The following is a 23,875-nucleotide window of genomic DNA, read 5'->3' as shown; positions in this document are numbered from 1 at the left end:
ATGAGGCATCCAGAAATACACAGAGCAGAGGGGCAACAAACGTTGGTTTGAATTAATATTTAAATCTCATTGTTTGAAACAGTACTCTTGAAAGAAAATCATGACTGATTTTTAATAGCATGGAAGCCCCTAGAGTCCTTCAACTCTATCAGCTCTGTCAGTCTCTTTTAATCAGTCCTTCTTTTATCACTAAGCCCTAGATGACAGCCTGAAGTTTCACCCTGAGGTGCAAAGCATGGAAATACATATGTGAGTTATCTGACTTCAACTTTAAAGGAATTGTATGGAAACAGAAGGACAAACGCTGTCCTGATCACATTCAGCTTTCTGGATGTCATTGAAAATAACATGGGCAAATTGGAGAGGCCTAACACGTAGGAAATAACAATTTTCTAATAATTAAATTTTATTTTACATGATAATTGTTAAAGTCAATGATTATATAAACCTCCACATTGATTTATAAAATCTTAATGCTGAGGGGAAAGCCTAATTCACATGAAAACAAAGGCAGTATTCTGAGTTGATGTGAAGGGACCTCAAATTTCATGACTCATGTCACATTTTTACTTGTGAAAATTGAATATCCTGTGGCAAATGTCCCAGAGCTGCATCTCAAGAGAGGTCTTTGTTGATTTTTGTCTTGTATAGTATTGCCTGAACTATGTCACCTTTCTACATTCAACCAAGGACTCTCTTTATCTGAGATGCCTAATGATACCTTATAGACTTCATGTGGAGTTTGAAGAGACTGGAGTATGAACATATTGCTATAAATACACTAAGTAACAGCCAAAGCAATTTGTTACTTGTTGCAATGCAGTGGATGTCTGTAATGAATATACTTTGTTGGTCCATCTTCCTATACTTATCTCTACTTCTGTCTGTACCATGATGCCTTTTTTAAATGTAATGAAGCCTGAATCTGTCTTCTATGTTCAGACATTTGTATTAATACAGTCCTGGGATATCTAGTTTCTGACAGCGACTGTTCCAAAATCTAATACAACATATCTGTTAATTTTCAATATCCTCTTCATCTTTACCATTCTGGGGGTTCTTTCTGTATTTTTCATGGTTTCATATTCAAAGATGGTTAAAAAGCCCTAGAGGACGTTTAAGCTTTCCAGATTCTTTAAAACCAACAAAAATCCATCACTTGATGTGATGGCAAGTTAAAATCTCTGTCACACTAGAACAAACAAAAGAAATCTCTGGATTCATCCTGAAAGGGCAGGAAATACAGCAAAATCTCAGATTATGAATTGAGGAAATTGGAGTAATGGCTAATCCTAGACTGGAGCTATCTAGCTAGTTTTTACTGAGGTCTTTTTATTAAGAAGCAGTGTTGGGCTACTCAGGAGCTACATATAATTTTCCTGGGTAAGAACTGCAATAGTCTGTTAAGACTGCTTCTTTTGAGAATGGGTGAAGAGCAAGAAATACAGTCTCTTCTGAAGACTGTGAAAGCCACTGTAGGTCTGAGAACTTAAACTCTCTATAAAATTAAAATATTGTCAGTATCTGAACTGGTTTTCCATGTGAATAACATTGCTCCGTATCAATGATTTAAAAACTCAAAAACAAGAAAAATCAAGAGTGACCTCATCATCTGAAACGTCTGGCAGTGATATTATGAGCTTCTGTGGACCTTAGCTCCTTAAAATTGCCTTCCTTTGCAAGCAGCTACATGCTTCTTGAAAAGTTTTCAGGAATGTAATTGACTCCATAGAAAAGCTGTACGGACACTTCAATGTGAAACACCTTGTTTCCCTAAGAGGATACACATTAATATAGTGTAATCTTATCTTAAACTTCCATGGAGGAATAAAACCACAAGTAAATCTGGAGCCATGTCACCTCCTACAGTCCAAATCATTATAACCCTCATGATAAATAAACCTAGTGTTTGCTCGATGAAGCTGAAATAGGAAAGACTGGAAGTATGATCCAGGTGAGTAACAGCTGGTAAGCAAAGTTAGGCTGATCCTCCTTAAATAAACATGTTTTCCTAAACTATCTTAAAACCACTGTACACAGACTACCTTTTTTTCAAGATAGCACAAGTGAAAGTAATAAAAAGATGCCCAAATTTTAATCACCTGGGAAGGGTACCTTTTTAGCAATCTTCTGTCAAAGCTTCATAGAACTTGTACTTTTTTGCTTTGAGGCTGAATACAGCTTAATACAGGTGCACAGCTTCCACCAGCTTCTCAAAGCTCATGCTTCTCACAATTTGACAAACCTCTAGAATTTGTCAAAGCAGAGAAATATTTTTCTAATTCTATTGGTGAGTCACAAATGCATGATATGAATGCAGTAATATATTTATATAAACCGATGCAGTAATGTATTTATGTAAACCGATAATGACAACTACTATATTAGTTGTAGTTTACACTAAATGATGTGTAATCCTTTATTCTTTTTTTTATGTAATAAAGGAAATGAAAACACTTGATGTGTATGGAATCCAAATGTATTTGGGTGTTTTACACTTGCTAAAGACAGAAAGCTTGGAAAGCTAAAATATATCAATAGAGGGAGCTCCTACTACATTTTTTGGAAAAGATGTTTTATAACTTCGGTGGACAAACCATTTTGCAGTTGTTATGAAAGAGCTGCCCTTTGTGATATACTCTCTGGCTGTTTCACGGAATATATGAGGCAAAATATATAATAATGCAAAAGGAAAATGGCTTAATATCCACCTGGTATAATATCTTTTCTATATTAAGGATGTACTGCAGGTTGAAGACCACATATGGAATCATTGCCCTACTTCTGTTTTTTCTGCAGGATCTCACTTTGAAAGTTCTTGGTCACCTCAAATGTCAAGTAAAGATTGAAAAAAATCAATACTTAAAAAAAAAAAATGGTGTGTCATGGTAGAATTTAATTTGTGTAAGGAGAACAACATTTTTTTCCTCAATATCCCATGTTGTCTTCATCAATCGGATATACTATTTGCTGGTCTCCAAGTCCAATAATGACTTTCCAATGTTCTTAAAAATCTTAAGGGTGTCATTTACTAATTTTTTCACCTGCCTTTTCAAATAACAAAAAAAGCAGCTCGATGAGCTCAAGCACCTTCTCTGTGGAGTTCCTTAGAAACTTCTCTCCTGCGGTTTGATTACTTTGACAGAAAGAAATTCATGGTCACTGTTAATAATGACAACTAGCAGTAGCATATGAAGAAAAGCCTTTGACATTGCTGACAAAAGTCAGATAGCAGCACATGTTACATTGCTGCTGCTATGTTCAGTCATTTTCCATCACAAACTCAATTACACGTCTTGCACATCTGAGCAGGCTCTATGATTCAATACTGTGAACTATTACTAAAGCAGAGGATAGTGAGGCTGTAGTTACAACTGAAATAATGCATTCAACACACTGCTAAATTCAGCTGTGTGATTTGCTCATGAATTTCAGAATATATTTGGCTGAAGGTTCTGCCTAAAATGTACCCTCTTGCCTTAAAGCTTCTTTCTGCTTATTTATCAGCTGTTGTTTGAGTGATCATGCAAATGTCCCTCAATGTCTGGGGGAGGAAAACAACAGAATTTTTGTGTTTTATGTTAATAGAAACTCCAGGGTTTAAAAGTTCTAGTCACTTTCTCAAGATATCTAAGTACCTGGATACACATGTGGGTGTTTGGTACAGTTTCTAGAATCATTGCAATTCCTTTCAGGTTTTAAAGCTTGCATTTCTTGATGTGTAACTTTTTAAACTCCTAAGCTTAAGTGACTAACATGGCTAAGTGTCATTCTTAAACTTTAAAAAACATATCTGATTCTTTGGTTGGTGAAAAATTGAGTTTGCCTTCATGACTGGTTTTACTGAGTATTTCATGGCTAACTGGCACATTAAATACACGTCTTATAAAGTGGGGCTCAACCAGAAAGAGGTGTTTAGCCTGAAAGCTTCCTTTTTATGCAATAGCTTAAGAGATATTCAAGGTTGGTGTTTTTAGAACCAATTTACTGAGTGAGTCTTAATTTTTTTCTCCACACAGTTTTGAGTATTCATTAGGAATCTCCTTACTTGAAAAAAATATTGCTAAGAATTTATTTTGATAAACTAATAAAAAATAATATCAAGTATTTATTTAATTTCATATATTTATTTCCCTCGGGAAAATGGAGGAATCTTTAAAATCTGCTGATTGTGTGTTGCATCATTTATAAATCATCAGCAATTTTTAAAATCCATTTAGTAATTGATAATAAAGTATTCAGTTACATCAGAAGTCTAGATCCTTGAGAGACTTTTTAATTTGCCATATATATTTGGTTTCACAGCTTTTCAGGAAATAATACATTTCACTACTTATTTGCATAAGTTATTCTTTCCTCATTTTTAAATTTTATTATGCATAGTTGTGTTGCAGATACCAATGAGGACAAGTAAATCTTTGATTTAGGCCTACTCAGAAGTGTACATAAAGTATAAAAGTTTATGCAAGTCTTGTAAGTATAGTCCAATTGAAAAAAACTTTAGTGATACTAGTGGAAGAGATGTCAGCTTATGCATTGATATCATATTCTGAAAACATACAATAAATGTCAATAAATGCAACAAGTAACCATGCCAAGTGTAAGGTCCTACACCTGGGTTGGAGCAATCCCAGGCACAGCTACAGGTTGGGCAGAGATTTAGAGCAGCCCTGTGGAGGACTTGGGGGTGTTGGTCGATGAGAAAATGAACATGAGCCGGCTGCAGTGCGCACTTGCAACCCAGAAACCAACCATATCCTGGGCTACATCAAAAGAGCGCAACCAGCAGGTCAAAGGAGGTGATCCTGCTCCTCTACTCTGCTCTCATGAGACCTCACCTGGAGTATTCTGTGCAGTTCTATTGTGCTGAAGATGAAAAGGACATGGAACTGTTGGAACAAGTCCAGAGGAGGGCCACAAGGATGATCAGGGGACTGGAGCACCTCCTGTATGAAGACAGGCTGAGAAAGTTGGGGCTGTTCAGCCTGGAGAAGAGAAGGCTGCGTGGAGACCTCATAGCAGCCTTCCAGTATCTGAAGGGGGCCTATAGGGATGCTGGGGAGGGACTCTTCATTAGGGACTGTAGTGATAGGACAAGGGGTAACGAGTTAAAACTTAAACAGGGGAAGTTTAGATTGGATATAAGGAAGAAGTTCTTTCCTGTTAGGGTGGTGAGGCACTGGAATGGGTTGCTCAGGGAAGCTGTGAATGCTCCATCCCTGGCAGTGTTCAAGGCCAGGTTGGACGAAGCCTTGGGTGGCATGGTTTAGTGTGAGGTGTCTCTGCCCATGGCAGGGGGGTTAGAACTAGATGGTCTTATGGCCCTTTCCAACCCTAACTATTCTATGATTCTAAATACTCTATACTACTCCAAATATTATTGTCTTTATGATGCAAATTATAACAGTTTTAAAGGACTAGTATATAATGCAGTAAAAAGTGACACATTGAACTGTTGGATGGCTAACCTATCTGAATGAGTAAACATGCAGTACACCAGCTGCCAGCTTTGCAGGTAGCATAGAAGTATGGCTGTCCATGCTTTTAAAAAGCCTGGAAACCCTAACTGTTAGTGGCTGACCACAGAGTATTGCATTGGCACTTGTGCAGTATGTTATGGGCCAGCTCAGCATACTTAGAATGTATCACTTCAGATGTGTAATTTTGTTTTTAGAGAGAAAATGAGATGGATAATTATGCTTAGATTATGGGTATTTTATGCTCCCTTCAGACACATTGATGATAATTCCCTGGACCGAGACATTTTATTTCATTGAGTGAAGGCTTTCATATTTTATCAAGGCTTTTCCTGGAGCCATCCTTAAGCACTACTAATAAAAACAGTGGCTTGAGGCTCTGATTTAACCGTAGCAACTTAGCCCAGAGACAAAAAGGCAATTAGGTCTTATGACACAGAGCTTTGCAAGACCTAACTTTAGGCATCTGACCACCATGCCAAACCGTTTTCACTGAACATTTTGCTGAGACTACTTATGTTATCTAGAGGCAGAAACTTGCACTTCAGGATGAGGTATATGCAGATCAACATGAAGAACAAGTTAATCAAGGACACAGCCTTTATCACCTGTACTGCATTAAGTTGTGCAGAAAAATAGAGAGCAATAGAGAAGCAAATTGAGAAAGCAAATAAACTTCAAATGGAAGGGATCCTTAAGTGCTGACAAAGCACGGCGTTCATATCAACCACCCTGATGTCTTAAAAGCCTCAGAGGTTAAGTAGGGTTCATTAAGATGGATCTGGCCTCTGTATCCACTAGACATAAGAAGGGATCTTTCTTCAGATGTAGTTCACAGCTCACAGTGTCTCATGAAGGTAGACTTCTAATTCCTTTAAAAAAAATAACAGGTTAACCATCATTTTCAGGAGATAGGTGAAAGCCAATTCCCATCACCTTGTCCCTCTCTCTCCCTCTCACCATTATTGAGTCTTTTGAAAATTAGAGTACTCAGCAATACGGATTTAATGGCTTGGTTTTGCACCAATTGGGAACACAATCCCCATTACATGTTCCTTGGGAGAGTTCTTTGAATCCCAGGCTACACAAATTTATTCACTCTTTTTTTTCCTTTTTACCTACTCAGATCAACCCCTTTCTTTGTGTTACGTAATGCAGAATAGCTTGTAAAACAGGAGATGGGGTAAAAATTGACCATTTCCACTTCAAGAGATCCCAGGAATCTCTTAACATTTGCCTTGAATTTAGGTTTCAGTAAATGTAAAAGTCAAACTGGTATACCATATTTCTCATTTATTCAATGAAATGTCATGTATAGCACAGCCTCCTTTAAAGTTAATTGAAGAGACTTGGCCTTCATTGGCTCTAGTTTAAGTTTTGGTTTGACAGTGAAACTTTAAACTGAATGAGTTGTGGCTGCTGTAGTTCTTTCATTTCTATGGATTTATTTTTATCATACCCACAAACATATAATAAGTGTTAAAAAATGCCTTATTCCAAGCTCACATTTCACTGTCAGAGGAGATAATTTGCATGCGTATCAGTACTTTCTGTGGGTAAGGTTAGAATTCCTTACCTTTGTCTTTTTCCCATGAAACTAGCCATAAAGCCAGACAGCAAATTTATTAATAGGACATATTTGCTGACAGTTTTAGAACATCTTACTCAGGACAAGAAGGTAATTGGGAATAGTTAACATGAATTTATGATGGGGAAGTCATGTTTGACCAGTGTGATGGTCTTTGACAACGTGATGACTGGCTCAGTGGTTGAAGGGAACACAGTGGGTGCTGCCTGTCTTGACTTTGACACTGTCTCCCATAACGTAATAGACAAATTGCTGAAATGCAGACTAGACAAAGAGACAGTGAGATGGATTGAAAACTGGCTGAACTGCTAGTCTCAAACAGGTTATGATCAGTGACATAAAGTCCAGCTGGAGGCTAATAATGAGTTATGTACCTCATGTGTCAATATTGTGACCAGTGCAGTTTAATATTTTTCTTAATCACCTGCAGGATGGGACTGAGTACATCCTCAGCAGTTTGCAGATGGAAACAACATTGGGAAAACTGTTTGATATGTGCTACCATTCAGAGATACCTGAAAGATTCAGGTCAGAGAATCAAGAGAATCAATCTGACAGGGACCTTGTGAAGTTTAACAAAGGGAAATACCATGTCTTATATTTGGGGAGGAAAAATTCCACACATCAACACACGTTGGATGGGGACCATCCAGCTGGAAAGCAGCTTTGCAAAGAAGAATCTGGGGGTCCTGATGCACAAGTTGTACATGAGAAAGCAGTATGCCCTTTTGACAAAGAAGGTCAGCAGACTGCCACCAGCAGGTTGAGGGAGGCGATCCTCCCCCTCTGCTCAGCAGTGTTGAGGTATATTTGCACTGCTGCTTATCATTGTCAGTTCCCCAGCACAGACATGGACATATTTGAGTGAGTCCTGTGAAAGGCCATGAAGATGATTAAGGGATTGGAGAGTCTGGTAAATAAGAAGAGGCTGAGGGAACTGGGACTGTTCAGTCTGGAGAAGAGAAGGCATGGCATCTTATCGATGTGTACAAATATCTGAGAAGTGAATTAAATTAGAGCCAGATTCTTCCCAGCTGTAACCAATGACAACAAAAGACAGGGACAGACTAAAATACAGGATATTTCATTTAAACATAAGAAAAATGTACTTTACTGTGATGCTGGTCAAACAGTGGAGCAAGCTGCCTAGACACGTTTCGGAGGCTTCATCGATGGAAATGCTTAAAACCCAAATTGACATGGCCTAGTATAACCTGAAGTAACCCTAGTTTGAGCAGCAGGTAGGACTAGAAAATTGTTATAAGTCCCTTCCAGCCATCTCCATTCTGTGATTCTGTGATCTTTCTGTTTTCAGATTTTTGCATTGGCATGCTTTCACAACCTCTTGCTATTGTACTTATTTTTCTTGCAGAACAGTCTGAATAGTATCACAGTCCACATTGCTTACATTTTAAAAAAGAAGTATGTACCAAAGCACAGCTTCCTAATAAGTTCTAAATCACAGGGATTTGATTCTGATATACAGTTTTGTATTAAGTATTATGTATGGATTAATTCTGATACAATCTGTACATAAATTGGTCCATTTCTCATACTCTACTTTTTAATCCTGGTTTCCTTTGTTATTGCAATATGTAACCTTTTTCCACTTTAAACAGTTTAAGCCTGTAAAGTGTTTTTGGCAATGTATAGAAACAGTGTGTTTGGTAAAAAAGGTCATGCTTGAAAGTCTTAAATGCTAAGTTTTACCTTGCAATTGGTAAAAGACAAAAAGCACTGGAATACAAGGAATATGCATGTGCAGTACCAAAACAGCAAGGAAACATTTTCACAGTCAGAGTATGGGTGAAGATGCACTACTTGTTACAGTTAGAGTTAAAAAAAAAAAAAAAAAGCTTATAAGAAATAGAGCTTTTTCATTTTTCATGAAGCGATTAGAATCTTACTTTGAAACTGAAACTTATTTTACTATGGTATTTAGAAATTATGAGTTAACAGAGGTTATATGGTGCTACCCAGTAGGTTCATATGCCTGTAGAAGAACCCAAAGTTAAGTAAAGCTTGAAAAGAAAATTCAGTTGGAGTATGTATTACAAGGTATGTAAATTTATTCATCGATGAAATTCTGAAGAACGTGATACATTTGACACTGTGATTCTGAAGGCAGAGGTTTGCTGAAGTTCTTCTTAAACTTGCAGTGATTCCTAGAACAGATAGGTTGTTTGGGAGTAATAATACTAAACAAGACTAAAACAAGACTGAAGGATTGAGTTCATCCATTAGATTTGTATATATTTAGATTTTTACTCAACAGCTAATACAAAAACTATGGGCAAACTGGTGTGGACATCAGGTAGTATATAGACTGAGAATTTAAGACAAGCATCTAGAATATGTGATTTTTAATGGCTAAAATAATCATAAAAGGACTATCATAATTTTCTTGCTGTATTTATAAATCAAAACAGTTCTGGAAGTACTCTATTGTCCTGGGTTCAGCAGTAGCAGTCATTTTTTTCGCCTTCTTAGTAGCTGGTGTAGCGCTGCGTTTTTGACTTTCAGCCTGGGAACAGCACTGATAACACGGATGTTTTTAGTTGCTGCTCAGTAATGTTTACTCTGGCCAAGGACTTTGTGAGCCTCATGCTTTGCCAGGGAGGAGGGGAAGCTGGGAGGAAGGAAAGACAGGACACCTGACCCAAACTAACCAAAGAGGTATTCCATACCACAGCACATCATGCCCACTATATAAACTAGGGGGCAGCTACCCAGAAGGGTTAGATCACTGTTCGGTCAGGCTTCCCCTTTTTTCTGGATCCCATTCTGAGCTCAGGCACGAGTTTTAGCATGATGCAGAATGTTGGAGTCTGAGAGAAACTTCAGGTGCAAATGGAAGTGGAAGTCCGGCTACCCAAGGTAGTTTAAGGTCAGACTATGAGGTTTGAACAGAATTTACGATTCTACACACTTAGGTATATGCTGAACTGGAGTTTTCAGCATCACATATGTGTGTTCTTCAAATTGCTTTACTGCACCTTCTTTACCTGTTACCATTTTCTGGCATACTTCAGTCCTCAGGGAGTCAGCATGAATTCCTCAGAACATGAGGCCATAGGTGCACAGCCTTAACAGTTTGAATTTAGTGAGCAATCAAGAATGGCCTGATGTATGGATTGCTGGTGTGAAGGAGAATTCTATTGAAAAATGAAAATAAGACGAACTCTGGATCTCTGAAACTGTAATAATGAATCCTTATAAAAGCAAAGGGAATTTAATTCAAGTTGTTTTGGTTTTCTTGTTGGTTGGTTTTTCTATTTTTTTATTTTTTTAATTATTTTTATGGACCTGGTATGCTGAACAACATAAGGTATATAGTGTAATGAATTCTGATTGACTATCAATAGATGCTTTGGTGAATTTACTGTATGAAATCACAACAGATGACCTGATACTTCAATGCATATCTGTTCTTTTTGAAGTCTTCTGCCTTAAGGGCTAGTATTCTCCTTGTCTGCATTCTATCCCCCAGGGGACTGGGAGATTGAATTTAATGTTTAGCTGAGCAAGGATGATCTTAACTCTGCTCATATTAGCTTAATCATTGTTCTCAGTAAGAAAACTTATTTTGGAAGTGTTTATGCACCTTGTTTAGTCCAGTAACTGCAAACATGATACACACAAAGGAAATGTTTTGAGATCCTTTATTTGTCACATATAACTTTAAGTATAGAAGTCTCTGATTAGAGATTTGCAGTCTTTGATGAGTTGACTTGAGACTTTTAATCACTTGAAATCATATAAGACAAATTTACTCTTTCTTTAGATGCACCTGCTTTTTAATTGGCATGATTTCAAGTGTCGCAATTGTTTACACAATGCATGATACATTCTTGATAGTTAAATATATTTTTAACTGTAATGAATCATAGAATTTAATGATTAATTCTTTGTGTGAATTGTGACCAGGCTGTGATATTATGAAGGACATGCTAGGATGTAGCATAAGTAGATGTCATACTTTAGTCAACACCCAAACCTCAGTGATTAAGTTCTACCAAACCTAGCAGGAATACTCATTAACAGGTACTAGAGAGACAAGAAACCCAAGTAACTCAAAACTGAAATAAGTGCATGACAGTGCAAACCTTTTTCCTTCTCTATTTTGCAGCCATCACTCTAATAAGTGCTCCTCTTACCCTGCACTGAGTTGATTCAAATCACTAATCAGATCCATGAGATTAAAATAAACCATTCCATCATTTCACCTGCATATCTTAGGAAAAAGAAGACAAGCAAAACCCAGGAAACACCTGTAAAACAAAACAAATGTCTGCACAACTTTGGCTGCCATGGATAAATTCAAGCTCTTAATACCTATGCTTAATCCTTAGCTTTCAATACCGAAAAGTTTAACTTGAAGATTAGAGACACTCACTGTATACCACCTTACTTCCTGCATCAGTTCAAGGAGTATGACCAGCTCTATCACTGCATGAAAGCTATAGCAGTGACTTATGTCTCAAGTAATCCTGCAGAAATATTTAAATCTTAGATGATTATGTCTGGAGATATACCTAGTGCTTCCAGGTGTGGAGTTTAAAACAGTTTCTGTGAATAAGAAACAGGAATGAAGCAAAATGAAGTTTACTTTCCTACAGGTTTTAAATGAATACAAGTTATTTCCTGAGTCAAACTATATCAGTAACTAATACTTCCCAAAATGTAATTTTAGCAGACTCTAATAGCGCATGGTTAAACCAGCAGTTACCCATTTAGTGTAACCTTTGCTGCTGGTAATTGAGAGTATGGATTGCTTAGACAGCTTTGAATTAGAATTAGTCATAGGAACCTTTCAAAGAAAATATGTAAAAAGCTTCATTCGGAGTCCAATTAGAGCTAAGGTCAGTCTTCTCTAGCCCATCTCATTAGTGCACTCTGGCAGTGAAACTTACTTCAAGTCTTCAAATATTTTGATTCCTGGATATTTCTTTTGAATGGGCAAGTCACCTAATTGTGGAGGTGTCATCAAAATGTAAAAAGTTACTGCAGTTATTGTCCAAATGACATGTATATCTGTACATCTCTCTCCCCCCCACCCCAACACGTAATGGTTCTAATTGTTCATGAAGGCCGTCAGCTTTTGTGATGTGCAAGTAGCTCACTGTCCTTCACTCCAATGGGAGTTGACGCATTACAGTCAACCTCCATGACTATCCTTTTCCAAAGGTACAATGTCTGAAATAAACTGGTAAAAAACTCAGGTAAGCATCCACAGTTTGTTACAAAGACAGTAGCATTTGCATTCAGTTTTACTACACATATACAACCACTTCATGTTTGGCTGTGTTATTGTAGCTACATAACTTGAAATTAATGTGGTAAGAGTTCATATTCCACAGGAGTACAGGAGAGAAAATGTATTTCCCTTCATAGGTATATCTAGAATATATCATAGGATATGTATCTGCATATTCATTTATTTCCTTTATGTACTTACATGCTTCCAAGTGTTAAAATTGTTAAATACCCTGAATTCCAGACAAGAATCTCTACACCAAAGTGAGTTGCCAGGAGCAATTGCTTGCAATGGAGTCAGTTTCTAACCTGACTGGACCCTTCCCAGATTAGATGTCAAGGCTCCTTCTTTAAAAGTTGCATAAAAAATCCGGTGGTTGAAATAAACCTAACTCCTAAAGTCACTTGAGGGTCTCAAGCTATCATAAGACATTTTTCATTACGTTTATTAAAGACCTTTCAGGTCAAGAGCTGTTTTTTTGTCTCTTTTGTTTTGAAAAGACATAGTTTCAGCAATCAGAGGGAAACACTTCGTAAGTGTCCTGTAATGAAAATTCAGAATTAAAGCTTATGAATCTTTCAAATTGATAGTTTAAAAAGTATTAGAATAAAAGGCTTCTGAGGAACTGAGAAGTAGGTCCCATTTGGCTGCTAATGTAATATTAGAACAGTCAACCAGATTGTTAAAGGTGCTTTGTGTCCCTTTAAACAAAGTTGTCCTTATAAAGAGGACAGTACTGGGAGGAGCTACTTCTAGAACAGATTTATCTGAGGATTAGGTAGAGCAGATGTACAGAATACAATTCAGCTCTTCTACAAAAAATGTCTTTGCATTAAAGTTAGAAGCTTTCAAAATCTCATCTTCTATCTTTACATATAATCTCATTATTGGCTCTGCATTTCCTGTCCCTAGGCATGCCAAATTATTGTTTCTAAGATGCAGGGATGATACAATTATCTCAAAGTTAAATTAAGTTTCTCAAACAGTCCTTTATTTGACTTTCTTATCTTTATCTTATGTTCTTTCTCACTCCATTTCATGTATAAAAATGACATGTTGTAAAGTTTGATGGAGGAAGCCACCCAAATCAATTTCTAGCTAAGGGTCACAGCTGTGGATATTCTTATATGTATTTAGAGTTTATGAGTAATTTTAACTCATTTCCTTTGTTTCTGTAGAAGGAAAATTGAAGAGAATATGTTAGTGAATATTAAAAAGTAAAATACAATGAACCCCATATATCCAGTTTAAGTGTCCCAGATATGAAAATAGATATATATGTATATGAAAAGAAGGAGGTGTCTTTCATGAATGCTTCATGGTTCATATATTTCTGTGATTCAGGATGCAGAAAAACTGAGGCATCGCTTCTAGAAAATATCACTATATTGGTTAAACAGACAGTTTTCCATAGATTACACTATTAATTGCAGTAAGTGAGTATGACACGTAATAACTCACGAATATAAAACCATATTTAAAGCCAGGGAAAATCATGCTAACATAGTGAAATTTCTAAGGATTTTCAGTTAAAAGGGAGAAAAGTCTTAAATGTGAAGGTGAAATAAAGTCCAAATGACATAAACACAGTTCACAGAAGAGAGGCATAGACATGAAACAGGTCCTGATTAAGTACTAACTAGAAATAAATGCTTATAAATGTCTTTTAGAATGTTTTCTAATCATTCCTAAGGAGGGGGAAAAAAAAAGTAGTGGTGAAGAAACAGATAAGGCATTAGCATAGAAACTGTCACTAAAGTAAGAAGGGACTGTTATGACAAGCAGAGATTATAACAGTTGCAACTAATGTTCTGAGACTGCAGGTACAGAAAAGAGGACAAAATGCTTTTACATAAATTTTGTGGTTGGCAGCAGTGTGAATTGTGGGCAGGCCTATATGCTTGGAACAAGGAAATATCAGGGTTTGTACTCATTGATCAAGATCATTGTCTGCACTGGAATCAGAAAAGTCTGAGAGGAATTGTGGCTCAGAGATGTTACTTGTGGTTGTTTTTTCATCACTGTGCAAGCAACGTTTGCAGTAATTTTGCTATTTTTTTCTCATTATAAAAGCTAAAGAGGAAAAAGACAAGTCATATGCTCGGTTTTGAATTTTCCACAAAATCCTAGCATGTTTTCAGTCTAAACTCTGTAAGAAAATGTTAAGTATATTTTGAAAGCAAGAAATGCCGTGCTTTCCTGGAGTTAATTAGTAAACAGCTGAAGGCCAGACTTTAAGCAACATAGAATCATAGAACCATATACTTAGGGTTCGAAAGGACCTTAAGATCATCTAGTTCCAGCAACCTCACACTAAACCATGTCACCCAAGGCTTTGTCCAAACTGGCCTTGAACATCACAGGGATTGAGCATTCACAACTTCCCTGAGCAGCCCATTCCAGTGCCTCACCACACTAACAGGAAAGAATTTCTTCCTTATATCCAGTCTAAACATCCCCTGTTTAAGTTTTAACCCATTATCCCTTGTCCTATCACTACAGTCCCTAATGAAGAGTCCCTCCCCAGCATCCCTATAGGCCCCCTTCAGATACTGGAAGGCTGCTATGAGGTCTCCACACAGCCTTCTCTTCTCCAGGCTGAACAGCCCCAACTTTCTCAGCCTGTCTTCATACAGGAAGTGCTCCAGTCCCCTGATCGTCCTCGTGGCCCTCCTCTGGACTTGTTCCAACAGTTCCATGTCCTTTTTATGTTGAGCACACCAGAACTGCACACAATACTCCAGGTGAGTTCTCACGAGACCAGAGGGGCAGGATCACCTCCTTCGACCTGCTGGTCATGCTCCTTTGGATGCAGCCCAGGGTACGGTTGGTTTCTGGGTTGCAAGTGCACACTGCAGCCAGCTCATGTTCATTTTCTCATCGATCAACACCCCCAAGTCCTTCTCCACAGGGCTGCTCTGAATCTCTTCTCTGGCCCACCTTATGTCATACAGATAAGTGCAGTCAGTACTTTCATTGCTTTTCTCATGGGTAAACATTCTACTGAAGAAGCAGCAGTACGTCTTCATACTTGGTTCTGTTTGCAAATGAACTGGTGAAACAAATACTAATTCTAAACATATTTAAATGAGTAAGCATGTTATATTTTGCCCTTGAAAGGGTATATAGAACTTTTAATTCCATTTGGTCATGAGTGGAGAGTCTTACGAGAATCTTGTATCATTCTTCAGTTTGAATTCTCTGTAGTATATGCCCAAATGTTTCTTTAAAGAGATGTGAAGCTCACACGTCAGACGGGTCATTCAGGATTTATTAGTAGAAATCAGCATAATAAGTTACTGATATGAATATAGTTTTGGTGCTTATGTATATGCTCATATATATATTCACGAGTTCTTAAAAATAAGCCATTTTGCTTTAAGAAGTGTTAGTATATTTGGCCAGTTTTTCAATGGCCAAAATGTCCTGCTTTCTATCTGGTCTATATCATGAATATACCTCAACCTCCAGAGTATTTTGAACATACAGAATTAATAAATTTTGAATTCAGGCGCTTTATCTTTTTTAACAAAAAAATACTGACTGTGAATACTGAACTGCATGGAGGCATGAAAAAAAATTAATAATCTGCAATATTTTTATCTGTAATGGGATCTTTGTGAATGAAAGTAAAAATGGATGTAACAGAGGCATGAAATAGGGATTCTTTACTTGCATTCTAAATTCATTTTATATTTTGATACCTATATATTCTGTTGTTCTATATTCTGTATATTATATTTTTCTATACCTATTATTTTTACAGCAATTTATAAATTTATATTATTTTTTCTATATTCTATATGTTCTATTTTTTATGACCATGTATTTAGGTGACAAAGCAAATCACTCGCCCTGTCTGTGTGGCTGTTATCCGAACTATACAATTAAAATAGTATCTACTGAGTTTTTAAAGTATTTCTTAAATCATTAGCTAAAGAATACTAGAAAAGTACAATCTTGTCTTTTTCAACCAGTGCAAACTGTTGAAGTGAAAAGTACACAATTAAAAAGCCATTTGCTCCAATGATTTTAAGTTTAAATATAGGATTCAAAATTAAAAGAAAAAAATACCTCTTATTAGGTAAAAATGCATAAAGAAAGAAGAGAAAACATTTTATAAGTATCTTCTGACTCTAGTACTCAAGGACGTAAGAAATGCCTCACAGAAAAAGCTTTTTCAAGGGACTCTTGCTCTGTTCTACATGATGTCAAGATTAATTAAGTTGACTGTACATGCAAAACACAACCTCTCCTATTCTTTGAATAACCTCTCCCAGCATGCCCCAGCCAAGTCATCACTATGGCAACTAATCATTCCCAAATCCACCAGCACTACAATGACATGTAGCATCCATCTTATGCTATTATTTATAATTGATCCCTATGGAAATATTGGTTATATGTATGCTACACAGAAGTTTGAGAATACAGGTATATTTGAAGCTGTGTATAAGGGTGTTGTAAGAGATTCAGGATGCCCATAATGTTTCCATGATACAGCATTATTTGCGGTTTCAACAGCTCATCTACCTGTATAAAGCAATAGTAAACATTGGAAAGTTAATACTGGCACTCTGAATAAAAAAAAGACCAAAGCAGGACACAGCATGAATTATGGGAAAAAGGGTCCCCACACTGAAACATCTATGGCAACTGCACTGCTCATGTGTAGGATGAAATTTGCTAAATTTTCTGTGATTGTTAGCACCTACAACTTATAATGTACAGTCATTTAAAAATGCATATAGTCCCTATTAGAGTGCCTTGTAATTACAAAATTTGGAAGCGCAAAAGCAGAAATGGCTGAGATGAGTTTCGTGTCCTATCTTGCTTTAACCTTCCTGGAAAAAAGCAACTTTGGTTACTCAGGAAACATAAGAACCTCTCACTTATGCCTTCTTTTACTAAAAATCTAATAAATCCCGCCTATTGAGGGGACTAGTAATAACTGTGTTATTTTTCAATATTTTTCCTATTCAGCTTGTAGCTTGTTCTGTCTTGTTGATACTAATACTGAGTTACTTAGTGTTCAGCATTTAAATGTGCAAATATTCTGGAAATGGCAGTGAGGGAAGAGTTGTCTATTTAGTACAACTATCTGCTTATATGTCTCTTACGGCATTCTTCTGTGATGGCGTAAATTGCCCCACTTCAGTGTCTCTTCTTGGGAATTTGCCACAGGCCAAGGTTTTGTTTTGCTTTGCTTACTTTTTATATTCAGGGTATTTGCAGGAGTGTGGACTATTTCTGGGTAGCTGCAGTGGTTAATCAGTGTGTCAGAGAAGTAGCAGGTGATCATAACTGGTGCTTATGACTTCCTGATATAAACATCTTAAACTAATAGATCATTATATCCAGTCTATGTAGCGAGCCCACATGCCACAGGAGCAATCATACAAAAATAGCAAACAAGCAAAAATTAGAGTTCCTGCTGCACCAATGGGAACCATAGTTTGAGAAAAAACATATGTTGGATATATTCAGCAGCACAATGTAGTGGAACGTGTAACCATACATTCATCAACAGAAACCAGAGCAGGGGTTTTGAAATCCAGCTGACTATCCTTATGAAAATTAAAGGAGAATAAGTCTGATTTATAGCCTATAGATAGTTAATCTATTCTTCTGAATAAAGAGTATTTATCCAAATAAAAAGTTGGAAGCTTTTGTTTTATTTCTGTGAACATCACAAATACTGTAGATTAAGCAGTGGCTCATAACTTTGAATTCCCTATTCAGCAAACTCTTGCAACCAATACAAAAATGGCTGTGTGCTTTTCCCTCCCTCATCTATAACAAAGAAGGAATTGGATATTTTTCTTAGATAAAGAGGCTGTTTTATATTAATATGAATATTAGACATTAGACAGGGGGAAAGGAAGGGAAGGGGGCCATAATAAGATGCTACATTTTTAAAGTATACTTTAAAATAATTTATAGGGAAAGGTAGGCGCAGAACAAATTTGTAATGCACTTTGAGACTACATTTTAAGATTTAAGACAGCTACATTTTGGACCCAGCTAGACAACTCTGAACTGAATCTATACAATCTTAATCGTTTATTATGTGTAAATGGCAAGTTATATGTTAGGTATTCTTTAATGTACACCTTGAGGAACTGATTTTGCTGCTGTCATCTCTCTTTATAAGAGATTACATAAACCTTTTTCTTACGTTATAACCTCAGATTGTACAAAGTTAATCTGACAGGCCTCAATGACTTTGGCTAGCGACTTCTGCTTTTCCTCTGGGACACTGACAATGGCTCAGACTGATAAATACTTGGGTTCTTCAGGAAAAATAAAAAGGACTGTTTACCTGTACACCTATAAATACGTAATGCAAGATAAAGAGGTACAATGAAGTAATATACATGCTTACTAATATGCCTGATAAAGGTAATATGTGTATCTTTTACCAAAAGTCTGTTCACTGAAGTGTCAGTGTATTTTTATTATTTTGTTTTTACTGGCACCCTCACTCTGAGGAGCTTCTGGGAACCCATTCAACTTGCCTTCTTCCCTAGACTACCCCCTTTGAAATTTTGTGTTCTCTTTATCATGGTCTCTTGAAGGGGAGAATAAATGTGTCTTTTGTGTGTTTGAGAGCATGTAAGCTTTGAGAGCTCTTTGGGTTCTTCAGACTGCTTTATCGCTCCCTGATCACTTTTAATTTAACTGCTTACTGTAAAGTAAACCAGTATCAAATAGGTCAACTGCTGTGCATATGAAATTCATAACCAAAATACACACAGTTCTCTTTTTCCCTTACAAGATAAACTGGAGGGTACAATCCAATAATTTACTAGAATGTAATTAACTGGCAAGGTATTTGCTACCATAAAAGCTTCCCCTAAGGAGCTGAGATAACATGCATGGTAGAATTGCTTAAAAGGTGATGAATTTGACCAAACAAGACAAAGGAGTAACAGAGAGCTAGAGAGAAAATTACATTAAGAGTGCTTATGCAGTGCTTCAAAGGGTCAAAAGAAACTAATTCAGTAAATCCTATATGTCTAATAGGCAATATAGACATTATTTCATCAGTTATTTAATAATTCAAAAATGAACAAATGTTTAATCGGTGTACAGAATGAAAAGAACATGTTCTTTGATACAGACCAGGAACTCTCATCAAAATGAAGAAGTAATACTAGGAGACTGCAAGTTTAGTTGCAAGACAAACTTTAAATTCAGCAGTTAGAATCAGTAGCTACCTGGATGCATAATGAGAAAATAATATCAATTCAATGCACAAATCACTAAGGTAGAAATAGTGTTGCTAATACCACACCTGAAAAAGGCTGGTTTCTGAGCAGGATACTGGAAGAGCCTTATATTATAGTCTAATAGAGCTGGTAAAAAATATTTTCAAAATTTAGCATAAAATATTTTTAATGGCATTTACCACTTCCACGTATTCTGTTAAATCCTCTTGCCTGCACAGAGCTTTACTCATAAATCATTATGTTGCCTTTTCTACTTGGTTAGGCCTGCATCTCCAGGATTCCTTTTAGGTTAAAAACTTGCCCAATTATTTAAATAGTTTCACTAAGACCCCCTTTCTTTTTCTTCCCCAGTTAGGCTTATTCTTTTTAGATGCTTCTCTTTTCCTTCTGTTCTTCTCTTTGTATGTTACCTATGGCTGATGTTTATTTGTGGGCTTATTATCAGTCCTATCACAACTGTTATTCTGAGGGCTCACTGTGAAGTTTTTTTACTTGAAACCATGTATCTAAGACAGCATTTCAAATTAGTACGAATTAGTACATTCTTGGGTACTGCTACTGCTGAACCCAGGACAGCAAGTACCCGAAAAAAAAGTTCATGCGCATGCATTTCAAGAACATGCGGACTGAGCACTTTCTGTGGGTATGCAGTCCAGTACAGTCATCCCTGTCAGAGCTCATTGGTATGTTCAAATGCTAGGGATGCTATTTTATTACTTCCTTTGGGATTCCCAAGTTCCTTCTACCCCTTTCTGCTGTCACATCTAATAAATAAAAGCCTGACTGGGTAATTAGCTGACTGGATTAATGGTGACAGAAAATGTTTTTCAAACACTTGATGTAAGATCAAATCAGATACTTTACTTTTCAATTCTTAATTGGACTATAAGTTTCAATGGTTCTGAAAGTGTTACTTAGCTTCAGTGTTCCCTTCATTGTATTATGCTGTTAGATTATGTTCCTTACTTAGTGTTTAGAGTTTGTTTATTGGAAGTAAGTCTCATCTGCACTCATGAAAACCAATAATAATTTTGTTTAAATTTAGATAGCCCGATATTTTTGATAAAATATTCACTCTTCAGGTACTTTTAAAGTAATACTGCAAATAATATTTTTATTTTGTGTAACTAACAGTTGCATTTGCTCTATGTAAATACATATTCTGAGTTTCAAGAATTTATGCATCTGAAACAAGAACACTTCCATTCAGACCCTAGCATATCATGCCCAGTATATAAACTGGGGGGAGTCACCTGGCAGGCCCAGGTTGCTGCTCAGGTTGGGCTGGATATCAGTCAGGATGCGGTAAGCAATTGTACTGGGCATCACTTGTGTTTAGCAGTGGTTTTGTTCCTTCTTTTTTTAGTTTTGTATTCTCTCCCCTGTTATTTCCCTTATCATTATTATTATTAATGGTAGTTTTATATTGTATTTTAGTTACTGGGGTGTTCTTGTATCAACCCATGAGATTTACATTCTTTCGATTCTCCTCCCCATCCCACGCGGATGCAGGGGGTGAAAGAAGGGAAGTGAGCAAGTGGCTGTGCGGTTCTGAGTTAACCGGCTGGGCTTAAACCACAACAGGCAGTATGCTCTGGAGGATGAGAAAAGTGGGAAAGGATCATTTTCCAAACATTACTTAGATAAAATTGATATTATCCACTGACAATACTATTCAATTCCATATGTATTAATACAAGCTTTTTTTTGGGGGGAGTCATATGTGTATCACCTAGACAATATGGGTCTGCTTTCAATATTTGCTGATAATAAAGTTTGCAATGATACCAAACTGGGGGAAACCATCCCCCATGATATAACTACCTTTCAGTGAATTTTAGGCTGGAGGAATGGTCTAGGTGGCCTCCTATTGTCCCTTCCAATAAATACTCCATGATTATAGAATCATAGAATAGTTAGGGTTGGAAAGGACCTTAAGATCATCTAGTACCAACCTCCTGCATGGGCAGGGATACCTCACACTAAACCATGCCACCCAAGGCTTTGTCCAAACTGGCCTTGAACACCGCCAGGGATGGAGTAATCACAACTTCCCTGAGCAACCCATTCCAGTGCCTCACCACCCTAACAGGAAAGACACAATCTCCTTGTATCCAATCTAGACTTCCCCTGTTTAAGTTTTAACCCGTTACCCCTTGTCCTATCGCTACAGGCCCTAATGAAGAGTCCATCCCCAGCATCCCTATAGGCGCCCTTCAGATACTGGAAGGCTGCTATGAGGTCTCCACGCAGCCTTCTCTTCTCTAGGCTGAACAGCCCCAACTTCCTCAGCCTGTCTTCATACAGGATGTGCTCCAGTCCCCTGATCATCCTCGTGGCCCTCCTCTGGACTTGTTCCAACAGTTCCATGCTCTTTTTATGTTGAGGACACCAGAACTGCACACAATGCTCCAGGTGAGGTCTCATGAGAGCAGAGTAGAGGGGCAGGATCACCTCCTTCAACCTGCTGGTCACGCTGTTTTGATGCAGGCCAGGACACGGTTCGCTTTCTGGGCTGCTAGTGCCCACTGCAGCTAGCTCATGTTCATTTTCTCATCAACCAGCACCCCCAAGTCCTTCTCCACATGGTTGCTCTGAATCTCTTCTCTGCCCAACCTGTAGCTGTGCCTGGGATTGCTCCGACCCATGTGTAGGACCTTGCACTTGGCATGGTTAAACTTCATGAGGCATCAGCCCACCTCACAAGCTTGTCGAGGTCCCTCTGGATGGCATTCCTTCCCTCCAGTGTATCAACTGAACCACACAGCTTGGTGTCATCGGCAAACTTGCTGAGGGCACACTCAATCCCACTGTCCATGTCACCGACACAGATGTTGAACAAGATCAATCCAAACACCGATCCCTGAGGGACGCCGCTTGTTACTGTTCTCCAGCCGGACACTGAGCCATTGACCACAACTCTTTGTGTGTGGCCATACAGGCAGTTCTTTATCCACCGAGTGGTCCATCCATCAAATTGATGTCCCTCCAATTTAGAGACAAGGATGTTGTGTGGAACAATGTTGAATGCTTTGCAGAAGTCCAGGTAGATGATGTCAACTGCCCTACCCCTGTCCATCAGTTCTGTAGCCCCATCATAGAAGGCCACCAAATTGGGCAGGCAGGATTTCCCCTTAGTGAAACCATGCTGGCTGTCACCAACCACCTTTTGTTTTTCATGTGCCTTAGCATGCCATCCAGGAGAATCTGCTCCAAGATTTTGCCAGCACAGAGGTGAGACTGACTGGTCTGTAATTCCCCGGATCATCCATTTTCCCCTTCTCGAAAATGGGGGTTATATTTCCCTTTTTCCAGTCATCGGGAACTTCACCTGACTGCCATGATTTCTCAAATATGGTGGCCAGCGGCTTAGCAACTTCATTTGCCAGCTCCTTCAGGACCCACGGATGGATCTCATCAGGACCCATGGACTTGTGCACGTTCAGGGTCTTAAGACGGTCTCAAACCAGATCCTCTCCTACAGTGGGTGCAAGGTCTTCATTCTCACAGTCCCTGCATCTGCCTTCCAAGACTTGGGTGGTTTGGTCAGAGCCTTTGCCAGTGAAGACCGAGGCAAAGAAGTCATTAAGAACCTCAGCCTTCTCCAAATCCTGTGTAGCCAGTTCTCCCGAGAGCTTCCCGAGGGGGCCTACATTTCCCTAGTCTGTTTTTTATTTGCTATATACTTGTGGAATCCCTTCCTGTTATCTTTAACACCTCTAGCCAAGTTTAATTCTAACTGGGCCTTAGCTTTCCTAACCTGGTCCTTAGCTTCTGCAACAACATCCCTGTACTCTTCCCAGGCGGCCTGTCCTGCTTCCACCTTGTATAGGCCTCTTTTTTTATTTGAATTTTCCTCAGCACCTCCTTATTATCCAAGGAGGTCTCCTGGACCTCCTGCTGCATGTCCTTCTAGTTGGGATGCAACACTCCTGAGCTTGTAGCATGTGATCCTTGAATATCAACCAACAGTCTTGGGCCCCCCTTGCCCTCTAGGGCTATATCCCATGGAACCTTCCGAAGCAGGTTCCTGAAGAGGCTAAAGTCGGCTCCCTTAAAGTCCAGAGCAGTGAGCTTGCTGCATGTTCTTCTCACTGTCCTGAGGATCTCGATTTCGACCATCTCATGATCGCTGCATCCAAGGCTGCCCTGGAGAGTCACATTTCCAAACAGACCTTCCCTGTTGGTGAGCACGAGGTCAAGCATGGCACCTCTCCTTGACGGCTCCTCTATTACTTGCAGAAGAAAGTTGTCTTCCGCACAATCCTGACCCACAAACTCTCTCTGGACTGATCTCTTGTCCCCAGACAGAGTTCTGTAC

The sequence above is a fragment of the Pezoporus occidentalis genome, unplaced genomic scaffold (assembly GCF_034315485.1).
Source record: "Pezoporus occidentalis ecotype Australia unplaced genomic scaffold, CSIRO_AGI_Poc_V1 ctg20, whole genome shotgun sequence".
In the NCBI taxonomy this organism is placed as follows: domain Eukaryota; kingdom Metazoa; phylum Chordata; class Aves; order Psittaciformes; family Psittacidae; genus Pezoporus; species Pezoporus occidentalis.
This window is presented reverse-complemented; position numbering follows the sequence as displayed.